Below are 12462 nucleotides of genomic sequence, written 5' to 3'. Positions count from 1 at the left end.
CAGAGGTTTTTCTTAATTTAGTGTGAGTGTGAGTGTGTGTGTGTGTGTGTGTGTGTGGGGGGGGGGGGGGGGGGGGCAGATTTAAGTGGTTTACGAGGACTTTTTTTTTTAGGTTACAAACTGATAAATACAGGGGTGTTATGCTATAAATGTGGTTTATGAGGACATTTCTAGTGTCCCCATAATTCAAATCGCTTAAAAAACATACTAAATTATGTTTTATTGATGATGTAAAAAATGCATAAAGTTTTTTGTGAGGGTTAGGTTTAGGGTTAGGGGACAGAATCTATAGTTCGTACAGTATAAAAATCATTATGTCTATGGAGAGTCCTCGTAATGATAGCTGCACCAACATGTGTTGTTAAAGTGTAAGGATAAAGATTCAACCAGGTTGTTTTGTTTAGTTTTTGTACAATTTTATCTCTTGTTGAATTAAAATAAAAATAAAAAATCAGTCCCACTTTATATAAAGTGGCTTTAACTACTTTTTACTAACATACATACAATACAATGTACTTCTTGTGTAACTACATGTTGTTCTGCAAGCTGTTTAGATTAGGGTTAGTGTTAAGAGTAAGGGTGGGGTTAGGTTTAGGATTAGGTTTAAGGTTAGGGGTTAGGGTAAGGGTTGGGGTAGGATTAGGTTTAGAATCAGGGGTAAGGTTAACAGTGTAACTACAGATGTAATTAAATGCATGTACTTAAAGGAATAGTTCACCCAAAAATAAAAACTCATTATTACACCCTTATGCCATCCTGGTTGTGTATGACTTTCTTCAGCAGAACACAAACTAAGATTTTTAAAAGAATTTCTCAGCTCTTTTGGTCAATACAATGCAAGTGAATGGGTGCTAAAATTTTGAAGCTCCAAAAATCACACAGGTCAGTATAAAAGTAATCCATATGACTCCAGTGGTTAATTCAATGTCTTCAGAAGTGATTTGATAGGTGTGGGTGAGAAACAGATCAATATTTATGTCAATTTTTACTATAAATTCTCCACCCTGCCTAGTCAAGCTCCACTTTAACTTTCACATTCTTCTTCTTGTGTTTTTGGTGATTCACATTCTTCATGCATATGCCCCTTACTGGGCAGGGAAAATAATTTCTAGCAAAAATTGACTTAAAAATTGATCTGTTTCTCACCCACACGTACCATATCACTTCTGAAGATATGGATTTGACCACTGGAGTCTTATGGACTACTTTTATGCTGCCTTTATGGGCTTTTATGAGTGTCAAAATTTTGGCATCCATTCATATGCATTGTATGAACCTACAGAGCTGAAATATTCTTCTAAAAATCTTAATTTGTTTTCTATAGAAAAAAGAAAGTCGTACACATCTGGGATGGCATGAGGAAATTTTGTCATAAATTTGATTAGTGACATAGAAATAGCACAGAATCGTACAAATTTACTGAACATAATAACATTTGTTTGTTTTAATTTTTCAAAATCTTAAAACTTTGTTTATTTCCAGGTTTAAATTAGATTTTGAATCCCAGACTTTCAGAGTGAAACCATGTTCTTCTGTCTGTTATGTACACTGTAAAAAATAAAAAGTTGAGTAAAAATAAAAAAGTTAAGCAACCAGCTGCAAAGCATTTTGAGCTTACTCAACTTTAGATAAATTAGTTGTACCAACTTAACAATTCAAGTTGGATTTTAAGTTCCATGAACTCAATAAAATAAGTTCAGCGAACTCAAAAACATAATTATTAAGTTCAATAAGCGTGTATTTTTAAGTAAAGCTGTCCATAATTTTAAATATTCTTGAAAATAATATATATATAAAAAAGATATTCTTTACTAAGCAGATCTACACTTCAAGATCGTGTGTCAGCCCCACCAAGATACCATATATTTGGTCCATCAAAAGGTGGTATAAGTAACATGGATGTGTGAGTGTGTTTTGTGTTAATGTGTGTATTAGCATGTGGTCTGTTAGCAGCTCTGTACAAGGAAACAACTGAATAAACAGAAAGTGTTTTCATTAAACAGCTTTTCCTCTTCCTGTCATAGAAAATCATAAAATTACTGCTAGCTTTGGAGTAAATTCAAACACACACACGTTTGTAAGTGAGCCTAGAGTTCCAACAGCATTAAAAGACAAACACATTGCACAGCAAGGCACAAGAAAAATCTAGTCAGTCTTGTGTAGTCATCCATATTGTTACAATATTAGGCAGAAACTGCTTGAAATACTCAAAACAATCAGATAGAATATATATACACACACACACTCCCACAACCACAGAAAACACACACAGCACTCACCCTTAGCCTCTTTAAAAATTAACACCAAAGACTTCTCATGCTTAAGATGAATCTAGACCAGTTTCATTTCCCTGAATTCACACAAGGCCTTGATCTAAATTAATTTTTCATTGCAGTTCAGACTGTTCTGTCAAATGTGCAGCAACCTAAATTTGGACATCGCTGCATCAGGAAATTGCAGAATATATTTAAGATATTTAGATTAGATATATTGTAGTAAAGACATCCATTACTAAATCAACAACAGCATTTTAAGGAAACAGTATAGTTTACACAGTCCAGTAAATTCAGTTTAAACAAAATATTAATGGTAAGTCTAAAATCTGACAGCTTAGGTTGTATTATACTGTAAAAAATAGCTTTTCTTGTCAGATAACCTAAAATACAGCATGTACTTCATTTCATAATATCTAAATGACTTAATCAAGCTGACCACACCAAAAACCTCCAGCAATGTTCAAGATTTAAAAAGAGTGAAAAACTCATCTAAATTTTGTATTTCGCCAAAATGCTTTTGGATTATCCACATCAATAATGAATTAATATCCACTCACTAAGCACTTTATTAGGAACCCCTGGACACCTTATTCATGTGATTATCTAATCAGCCAATTTTGTGGCAGGAGTGCAATGCATGAAATCATTCAGATATGGGTCAGGAGCTTCAGTTGATGTTCGCATTAACCATCAGAATGGGGAAAAAGTGTGATCTCAGTGATATCGACCGTAGTATGATTGTTGGTGCCAGATGGGCTGGTTTGAGTATTTCTTTAACTGCTGATCTGCTGGGATTTTCATGCACTCTAGATTTTTCTCAGAATGGTGCCAAAAACAAAAAAGCATCAAGTGAGCGGCAGTTTTGCAGATGGAAACGCCTTGTTTATGAGAGAGGTCAACGGAGAATAGCCAGACTGGTTCGAGATGACAGTAAAGCTACGGTATTTCAGATAACCCCTCTGTACAATTGTAGTGAGCAGAATAGCATCTCATAATTCACAACACGTCCAACCTTGAGGCGGGTGGGCTACAACAGCAGAAGATCACATCGGGCACTTAATTAGGACCATAGTGTTCCTAATAAAGTGATAAGTGAATGTATAAAAGCATTAAATTAAGTTTTTATGATACTTGTTTATATTTTTGCCATGTCAGTGTGTTTATGGGTAGCAACTAGGGCATTAATAAATGGTTGCTCGATAGTTGCTTACTGGCTCAATTTAAAAGAGACCATCCCCAAGTCTCTATGATATCCTGATTCCTATAGGAATGATCCTATAGATATGTTTGTGCACCTTTTCAGTGGAAGTCTATGGGATGTTTTGTTCATTTTTCATCTGTTGGATGGACATGAAAATTATGAAATACAAATATTTTAGAATATAAACCATGATTCTGTATTTGTTTCAAACAGATACAATGTGCAAGTATTCTAATTATGAGCTTTTTCACTCAAAATGAAAGGTTTACTGTGTATATACTATAAAAGAATAGTACTACTACTAACATATAGGCGGTGCTCTTTACAGATGAAATGCTACTATAAAAGCTGTGGTTCAGTGTGAAAAACAAGCCTATGTCAATTTTTATGTTTATGGTCAAAAGTGAGGTGTGCTGTATATCTACTGTACCAGGTCTTTTTGACCTAAACAGAATGGTTGTTTGAAATTTTCTCCAAAACAAAAGGGTTAAAGTAGTGTCGAGTAGAAATATCTCAAGGTAACAACCCTGCTGAAAAAAAGTAGGCTGGGAGAAAAGCAAACCAGGTCGCAAAACATAATACATGCTTGTCAACCAGCACACATATTGGGAATTAGTGTGCAAAACACAATACAGTATATACTGGTCATCAGCTGGTGGTGACCATCATTGCTAAATCAACAATAACTTATTAAATAAACATTATAGTTTTACACTCCTCAGTAAAATTAGTTTGAACAAAATATTAAAGGCAGGAACTAAATCTCTCCACTTAGGTTGTACTATACTGTTAAAATAGCTTTTCTTCATTTTGTAATAGCTAAATGACTGAGTCAACCTGAATCAACCTGACTACATTAGGCAACGCCAAAAACCCAAACCTTTAGGTTACACCAGCAAAACAATACATGCTGGTGCACATATGCAATTCTGGTCTTTTCAGCAGGACACTGGACATTTTACTTTTTAAAATATATTTACATCTATAGCAATTTAATGTTTTTGGTTCTACCTACAAGGCTTGAGTTGTTACCTAACTAACTGACTACAGTTCTACATTTCTGCTGGCTGGTGAATCTTTTTGCTCCATTTCCACAGCAGGATTAGAAGAGGAAGAAACATCTTCCTCCGTCCTCATTATCTCTGTCTCTTTGTATCTGTCCTTTCCTCCAATTTAATGTGAAAATCATTAGCTTCGATCAATGACTGTTCCACCTCCCTTATCTTGTGCGGAGCGAGCTGGTGGAGTTTTTCAGCCCATATCAGCGTTTAAGAAGCCCATTAAAAATGAAGTGATCACATGACCAACACAACTCTTTTCTGACGCTCATCGATTACGTTTCTTTTTAAATTGCTCCTTGCAGTTTTTATCAGAACATTTTTTAAATGGGTTTTTCGCCCAGGCGCAGATTTTACTGTAAATGCAAAATACTTTCCCTAACATTCCCTAGGGCCCTTATTGATCTATTTGTGTGTGTGTGTGTGTGTGTGTGTGTGTGTGTGTGTGTGTGTGTGTGTGTGTGTGTGTGTGTGTGTGAGTGTAGTTCCCAATAGAAAAGTGATGGAGGCGGAATTGCATTGGGTAATAAAGTAATTTCAGCATCACTTAGCAACCAGAGCAAATAGAAAACCAGAGAATTATAGTTTGTAACTACTTGATGGCACACTTAAATACTTTGTTCAACTGAGCACTTAAAGAGACAGTCGTTTACCTAACTGCTGATTAAACACATGCAATGACAACATTTATTTGAGTTTCAGATGCAAATGCAATAAATTGTAGCTACAATAACATTTGAGTTTATTACAAAACCTTATATTATAGCATCAAGCACTCCGTCAGAAACACTAAGTGAACCATGAAGAAAGGGGCCAATATGTTTTTGTTTATGGATTTGATGTTTGCCAACCCATATCTTGATACATAATCATGATGAGTCATTTATCTTAATATCTGATTAAGACCTGACATATTTTACAACTGAGTTAAAGGGCAAGTTCACCCAAAAATGAAAATTCCCTCATTATTTACTCACCCTTATGCCTTCCCAGATGTGTATGACTTTCTTTCATCTGCAGAACACAAACAAAAATTTTGGAAGAATACATCAGCTCTGTTGGTGAATGGTGACCAGATCTTTGAATCTTCAAAAATCACATAAAGAACACATACAAATAATCCATACAACTCCAGTGGTTAATTCCATATTTTCAGAAGTGATAAGATAGTTGTAGGTAAGAAACAAATCAATATTTAAGTCCTTTTTTACTATAAATCTCCACTTTCACTTTTCACATTCTTTCACATTTTGAAAGTGAAAGTAGAAATGTATAGTACAAAAGGACTTAAATATTAATCTGTTTCTCACCCACAGCTACCATATTGCTTCTGAAGACATGGATTAAACCACTGGAGTCATATGGATTACTTTTATGTGACCTTCATGTGATTTTTGGAGCTTCTAAGGCCTGGTCACCATTCACTTGCATTGTAATGACCAACAGAGCTGAAATATTCATCTAAAAACCTTCTTTGTGTTTAGCAGAAGAGAGAAAGTCATACACATATGGGATGGCATGAGGGTGAATAAATGATGAGAGAATTTTCATTTTTGGGTGAACTATCCTTTTAAGATTTAATTTTGTTCTAATATGTTTAATATCTTTACAGAAATGACTTGGTTTCTTTGTCTGTTTGGTGGGAGAGGCAGATCCAAACACTGAGAGCCACCAGAATAGCAGGGACAGAGGACTAAACCTATGACAAGCATATACAGAGAATCAGTGTGTGCTTCCTGGATTTATTGAGTGTTACTGTGTGGGCATTATGCTGCTTTCTAGTTATCTGATAGATGGGTGATAAAAGGCTTTTTTGGAGGAAAAGAGAAGAGAGATTGGGGTAAACGGAGAGGTTGTTTTCCTCTGAAACTGTTGTTTATGGAGGAGATGTGTGTGTGAGAGTGTGTGCATGTGTGTATGTATGTGTGTTTTGCACAGATCAATGCAACTCATCCACTTAAATCTCCTGATCCATTCATCAATATAAACTAATGAAACAACCAGACATGCACAGACACAAACAGAGAGGTAGGGGAGAGAATGAAACAGAGAAAGAAAAAGAAAGAAAGACTGAACGAGGAAAGAGGATTATTTCTACAATAAAATCTTGTACAATGACATGCACAAATTCAATCTGATGTCAATGAGTGAGCTCTGGAGGTTATAACCACTTGTTATAACAACTGAACATTATTATAATAACAGCATTTCTAAAACAGGAGGTCAAACAATCTAGCTATCAAAAGAGACCTATTAATGTAGATGGAACAAATGCAATTAAAATCACAATGTTATCTCTCAGCAATTACCTAGACAGAATGAGGGTGAATTAGAAAGGATGAATCCACGAACATAGGATGACAGAACAAAAGCAAGCCAATCAAAATAGCTGAAAAACACTAACATAGACACAAGAACACAGAAATTAATCTTCAGGAGAGCATGATTAATTTCCTCTTAATTGTTTACACCAGTGATTTTCAACTGGTGTGTGGGGAGTTCGTTTTGATAGGGTCACGGATAGCATTGAAAAACAATGCTAAATGCAAATAATAAAGTGAAAAAGCCATATAATCATGAATGCATTAAAAATGCATAAAATTATTTGCCTATGAAATTTAAAAGGGAGAAGAAAACTCTTGCTGTTGATCTTGTGTTGTTGACCTTGAAGGCTGTGCATCATTGGCTGAGTCTAAGGGGCATTGCCACACTAGATTTGCCTCAAGTACATTAAATAACACCCCAAACAAGACTCACCTGATTCTTTAAGGCACAAACATACAACTAGACCTCTATAATACAATATTTATCCGGGACCATCAAATGATTAGTTCCAGTTTGTCCATGTAGGCCAAGCTTGTGAATTTTAAAGAGCAGACTGCTACCTGGTGGTCATTTTGTGATATTGCTTTAAGCAGACATTTTGACTGTGAGTTCAGCCATGAAATTAGTTATACGTATATATAACTAATTACGTATTTTTATACGGAAAATCTTATAAAATTGAACGAATTAAAATGAAATGCAACCATTATGACGTTTTTAACATTCTAAGACAAAAATCAGTCGTTTTGTTTTTCACAAATTATTTGCAATTGGGAAAAGAGATGGTGATTCTTGTGAGCATCTGTGTGTGTGTGTGTGTGTGTGTGTGTGTGTGTGTGTGTGTGTGTGTGTATGTGTGTGTGTGTGTGTGTGTGTTACAGAAAGTCAGGTCAAACCAAATGTAAAGATGCTTGTTAGTCTGGTGACCTCACTCTCACCATATTGTTCATGTAAAGCTCCACAGAGTAATCCACTTTAGCTCCTCAACACACCAGTACACGTCACACACAACAACAACACTGATAAAGCTCATTTTAAGATCTTTAAAATTCTATATAAAAAATAAGTAAATAAATAAATAATAATTTAAAAAAAATAAAATAAAAAAAAGATTAATATATTAATACAAGTTAACTAGAAATTTCAAAGAAACTTTCTACCCAGATTCAAAGTTTAACTTGGCCCACTTAGCCCATGCTGGTTGATGCCATAATACCATTCATTCAAAGCACCTTTCTTCATTGACGGCCATTTAAAAGTAGCCGTTTATTCTGACTAAATAATATTTTTTTTCGAACAGCATATAAATCCCACAATTTTCTTTATATTATGAGAGATGTTTTGCCAGTGATCAAGGTTTTTGGAGGGCTCTTGAAAGTGTGAAATGGACTAATATTTTTCCCTCTTGGTCTGCCTTTGATGGCACAGTTTATGAACTATTGCTAGGGAAGGGCTTGGGACTGTACGTGTTCTTGCAGTGCCATCAAGCAATCAGCATTATCAGGACATCCGTGTTCTGCAGCTTCTGACACTGCATGAAAAAAATAATTTCTGGGATAAAAATGACATTGTGAATTTCCCGTCATATTTAAGGTGTGTGGCAATTTCCCGTGATATGATGCCAATATATGGCATTTGGGGTTTCAGTATTATTTGGCATTTTTGTATCAGCACTGATTTGACAGTTACTGTGCTATACTATTTACTATAACAGAAGTGTTTCCCAGATAGCACACGTACATCTCCGAGATGTCTGTTATAGATCTTTTGATCTGGAAAGCATCACAATCAAAATAACATCTGCTAAACATCTTTAAAAGATCAGATTTACGAATATTCTAAATAATAAATGTTTCATCTGGTGACTATCTTATTGACATCCGAGACATAATTATTGACATACGTCTTTGTAACAAATGTTCGTATTTGGATCAAAGGAGGAAGCAAGAGCCAGTTTCCACAGTCCACGTGAGTCAGGGTTTATTATCAAATAAAACAGTAATCGCTTTTCAGCGTACACTCAAACTAAGATCTGCTTTCCAGCTTACACTCAAACAAAACACTCTGGTAACAGACACAAAGTCTCTGGTCTGTATCTCTCTTCTACTTTCTGTGGACTGGGCCGTATTTTATCTCCCCCGACTCTGACTGTGAACATAGAAATGGTAATTAGTCACAATTCATCTCAGGTGGCTGTCCTTACCGCTTTCTCTCTACCCAGGGCACTCGACCACGCCCTCACCTCCACAGTCTTTTTATGTCTTTTTATTATCTCTTATGTCTTCCAGATGTAAACACTAGGGCTGCCCCCTAATAGTCGACCAAACGTTAGTCGATGAGAAGAGTCTTGGTCGACCAAGTTTTGATTGGTCGGTTGGTCGCAGGAGGTGGTGAATTCACGCAGTCAGTGACGGACAGATATGATCGTTTACATGGCTGGTCCATGCGGTAATTAATTATGTTGGGCAGGAAATCCAAAGGTGTGGGATCATTTCGAGAGGGTAAAGGATGACCCCAAGAAGGTGACATGCAAACTCTGCAGGCAAATGTTCGCCTATCATTCATCGACCTCAAACATGGTTTTTCATTTGAAACATGCAAGTAGCCTAACGTTAGCCACTTAGCATGGTCGCTCACTCTAATGTTATATAACCTAGATAAATATGCGCTATTAGGCTTTTCCAAGTGTTTGTGGGGAGTGGGGAAGCTAAATTAGTACCTTACACTTACACTTACTGCATGTTTAACTTAATGTGCATTTCTCTCTATAAATTAACAAAATGTTCAGACAGTCTCCTTGCTGGTTTTTCTGACACATTCAGAATCATTACCATTTTTGCAGGTGTCGCTGTGGCTAGCTTCATCAGTGCACTTGTAAAATTTATATTTTAAAGGCTCATTATTATGGTTTAATATTCCTCTGTTACACTATATTGCCAAAAGTATTCGCTCACCCATCCAAATAATTGAATTCAGGCGTTCCAATCACTTCCATGGCAACAGGTGTATAAAATGAAGCACCTAGGCATGCAGACTGCTTCTACAAACATTTGTGAAAGAATGGGCCGCTCTCAGGAGCTCAGTGAATTCCAGCGTGCTACTGTGATAGGATGCCACCTGTGCAACAAGTCCAGTCGTGAAATTTCCTCGCTACTAAATATTCCACAGTCAACTGTCAGTGGTATTATAACAAAGTGGAAGTGACTGGGAATGACAGCAACTCAGCCACGAAGTGGTAGGCCACGTAAAATGACAGAGCGGGGTCAGCGGATGCTGAGGCGCATAGTGCGCAGAGGTCACCAACTTTCTGCAGTCAATCGCTACAGACCTCCAAAGTTCATGTGGCCTTCAGATTAGCTCAAGAACAGTGCGTAGAGAGCTTCATGGAATGGGTTTCCATGGCCGAGCAGCTGCATCCAAGCCATACATCACCAAGTGCAATGCAAAGTGTCGGATGCAGTGGTGTAAAGCACGCCGCCACTGGACTCTAGAGCAGTGGAGACGCGTTCTCTGGAGTGACAAATCATGCTTCTCCATCTGGCAATCTGATGGACGAGTCTGGGTTTGGCGGTTGCCAGGAGAACGGTACTTGTCTGACTGCATTGTGCCAACTGTGAAGTTTGGTGGAGGGGGGATTATGGTGTGGGGTTGTTTTTCAGGAGCTGGGCTTGGCCCCTTAGTTCCAGTGAAAGGAACTCTGAATGCTTCAGCATACCAAGAGATTTTGGACAATTCCATGCTCCCAACTTTGTGGGAAAAGTTTGGGGATGGCCCCTTCCTGTTCCAACATGACTGCGCACCAGTGCACAAAGCAAGGCACATAAAGATATGGATGAGCGAATTTGGTGTGGAAGAACTTGACTGGCCTGCACAGAGTCCTGACCTCAACCCGATAGAGCACCTTTGGGATGAATTAGAGCGAAGACTGCGAGCTAGGCCTTCTCGTCCAACATCAGTGTCTGACCTCACAAATGCGCTTCTGGAAGAATGGTCAAAAATTCCCATAAACACACTCCTAAACCTTGTGGAAAGCCTTTCCAGAAGAGTTGAAGCTGTTATAGCTGCAGAGGGTGGGCCGACGTCATATTAAACCCTATGGATTAAGAATGGGATGTCACTTAAGTTCATATGCGTCTAAAGGCAGGTGAGCGAATACTTTTGGCAATATAGTGTATGTAGAACAGTGTTAGCAGTGTTACTTATAAATTCTTTCTCAGCCCTGGAACTAAAACCATTTTCTGATGCCCTCCAAAAAAATATATATTTAAGTAATAAAATTAATATCATAAACGTGCAACAACTAGTCAACTAATGGCTTAAGCTAACGACTAATAGTTGACTAGGAAAATCTTTGGTCAGAGGCAGAGTAAACACACATATCAAATAAATGCCTGGGTGATGTACGTATATGAGATGTTTCCTCGTGGATGTCAATAAGACATTCAGCAGATGTCTTTGAGACGTTTATGATTTTTTAATGTTTGTACATCTGATCTTTTAGCAGATGTTAATAAGATTGTGAAGCTTTCCAGATGAAAAGATCTAGGAGATGTATGTGTGCTATCTGGGATGCATGTGCTCTCAGGGATATCTCCCCTTTGCATTTTAAGTAGAGTTGGGAATCAACAACCCGTTCTTTTTGTGAAACGGTCCATTTAAAAAAAATACAAAATACTAAACCTGAATGATTTTAATGACATACAGTTCCATTAACAGCTCTTGAACATCTGCATTTTTTTACTAATGCGGACAGAATACATAGCACTAATTTTCTTTAGCACTTCTGTTTAGGCAGCTCTGTTGCTAACTGAGTTTTGAGGTTGCAGTATCAAATGACTCGAGTTGGTTCTTTGTAATGAAACAACGCAGTGTCAAACTCACAAGCTGTCCGTTTGAATTAGTCTAATGAATTATTAAATCAATCAGAGTGGTTAATTTACTATAGGGTCATATCATTAAGTCCATTTATTAGTTAGTATGTATGTTTTTTGCACCCAAAACTGTTTATGTTTTTTTATTACCATTTCCCCCTGTCTCTGTGACCCTAAATAGGCAGAGACAACTATAAGTAAGCCATTTGTAGGTTCATTTCCTCAAAAGCATTGGCGCTATAAAAATGGCTCTGTTTGGTTTGAGCAGCCCATCCAGCCTGACACAGCAACATTGGCTCGACCAATGCCATGAGTTTATCTGTTTGTTTGATCAAAGGAAGATGGGGGAGGGTACTAAGTGTAAATAGCTACAAAAGGCATCTTTTTTGCACTAAGTGCAAATAGTGTTATATGCTATTTACACCCCTGCGCAAATAGTGGCAGATACTATTTACACCAGTATAGTGGCTTCACTACAGTGTGTTTATTGTGTTTACAGAGTCTACAGAGTAGACTGTAGAGTCTACAGAAACCCTACACCAACCCCTACCCCTAAACCTAACCCTAACCTTAGCTTACAAGACAATAGACACACTGTGAGACAATAATACACCCACAATGCAGAACATGCACACGCTCACACAGAAATAAATGGGTGAGAATAAAACAGCCAGGAGGCAGGACACACAACATAACACACACACACACACACACAGAAATAATAGGGTGAG

Source organism: Myxocyprinus asiaticus, chromosome 7 (assembly GCF_019703515.2).
Source record: "Myxocyprinus asiaticus isolate MX2 ecotype Aquarium Trade chromosome 7, UBuf_Myxa_2, whole genome shotgun sequence".
Lineage (NCBI taxonomy): Eukaryota > Metazoa > Chordata > Actinopteri > Cypriniformes > Catostomidae > Myxocyprinus > Myxocyprinus asiaticus.
This window is presented reverse-complemented; position numbering follows the sequence as displayed.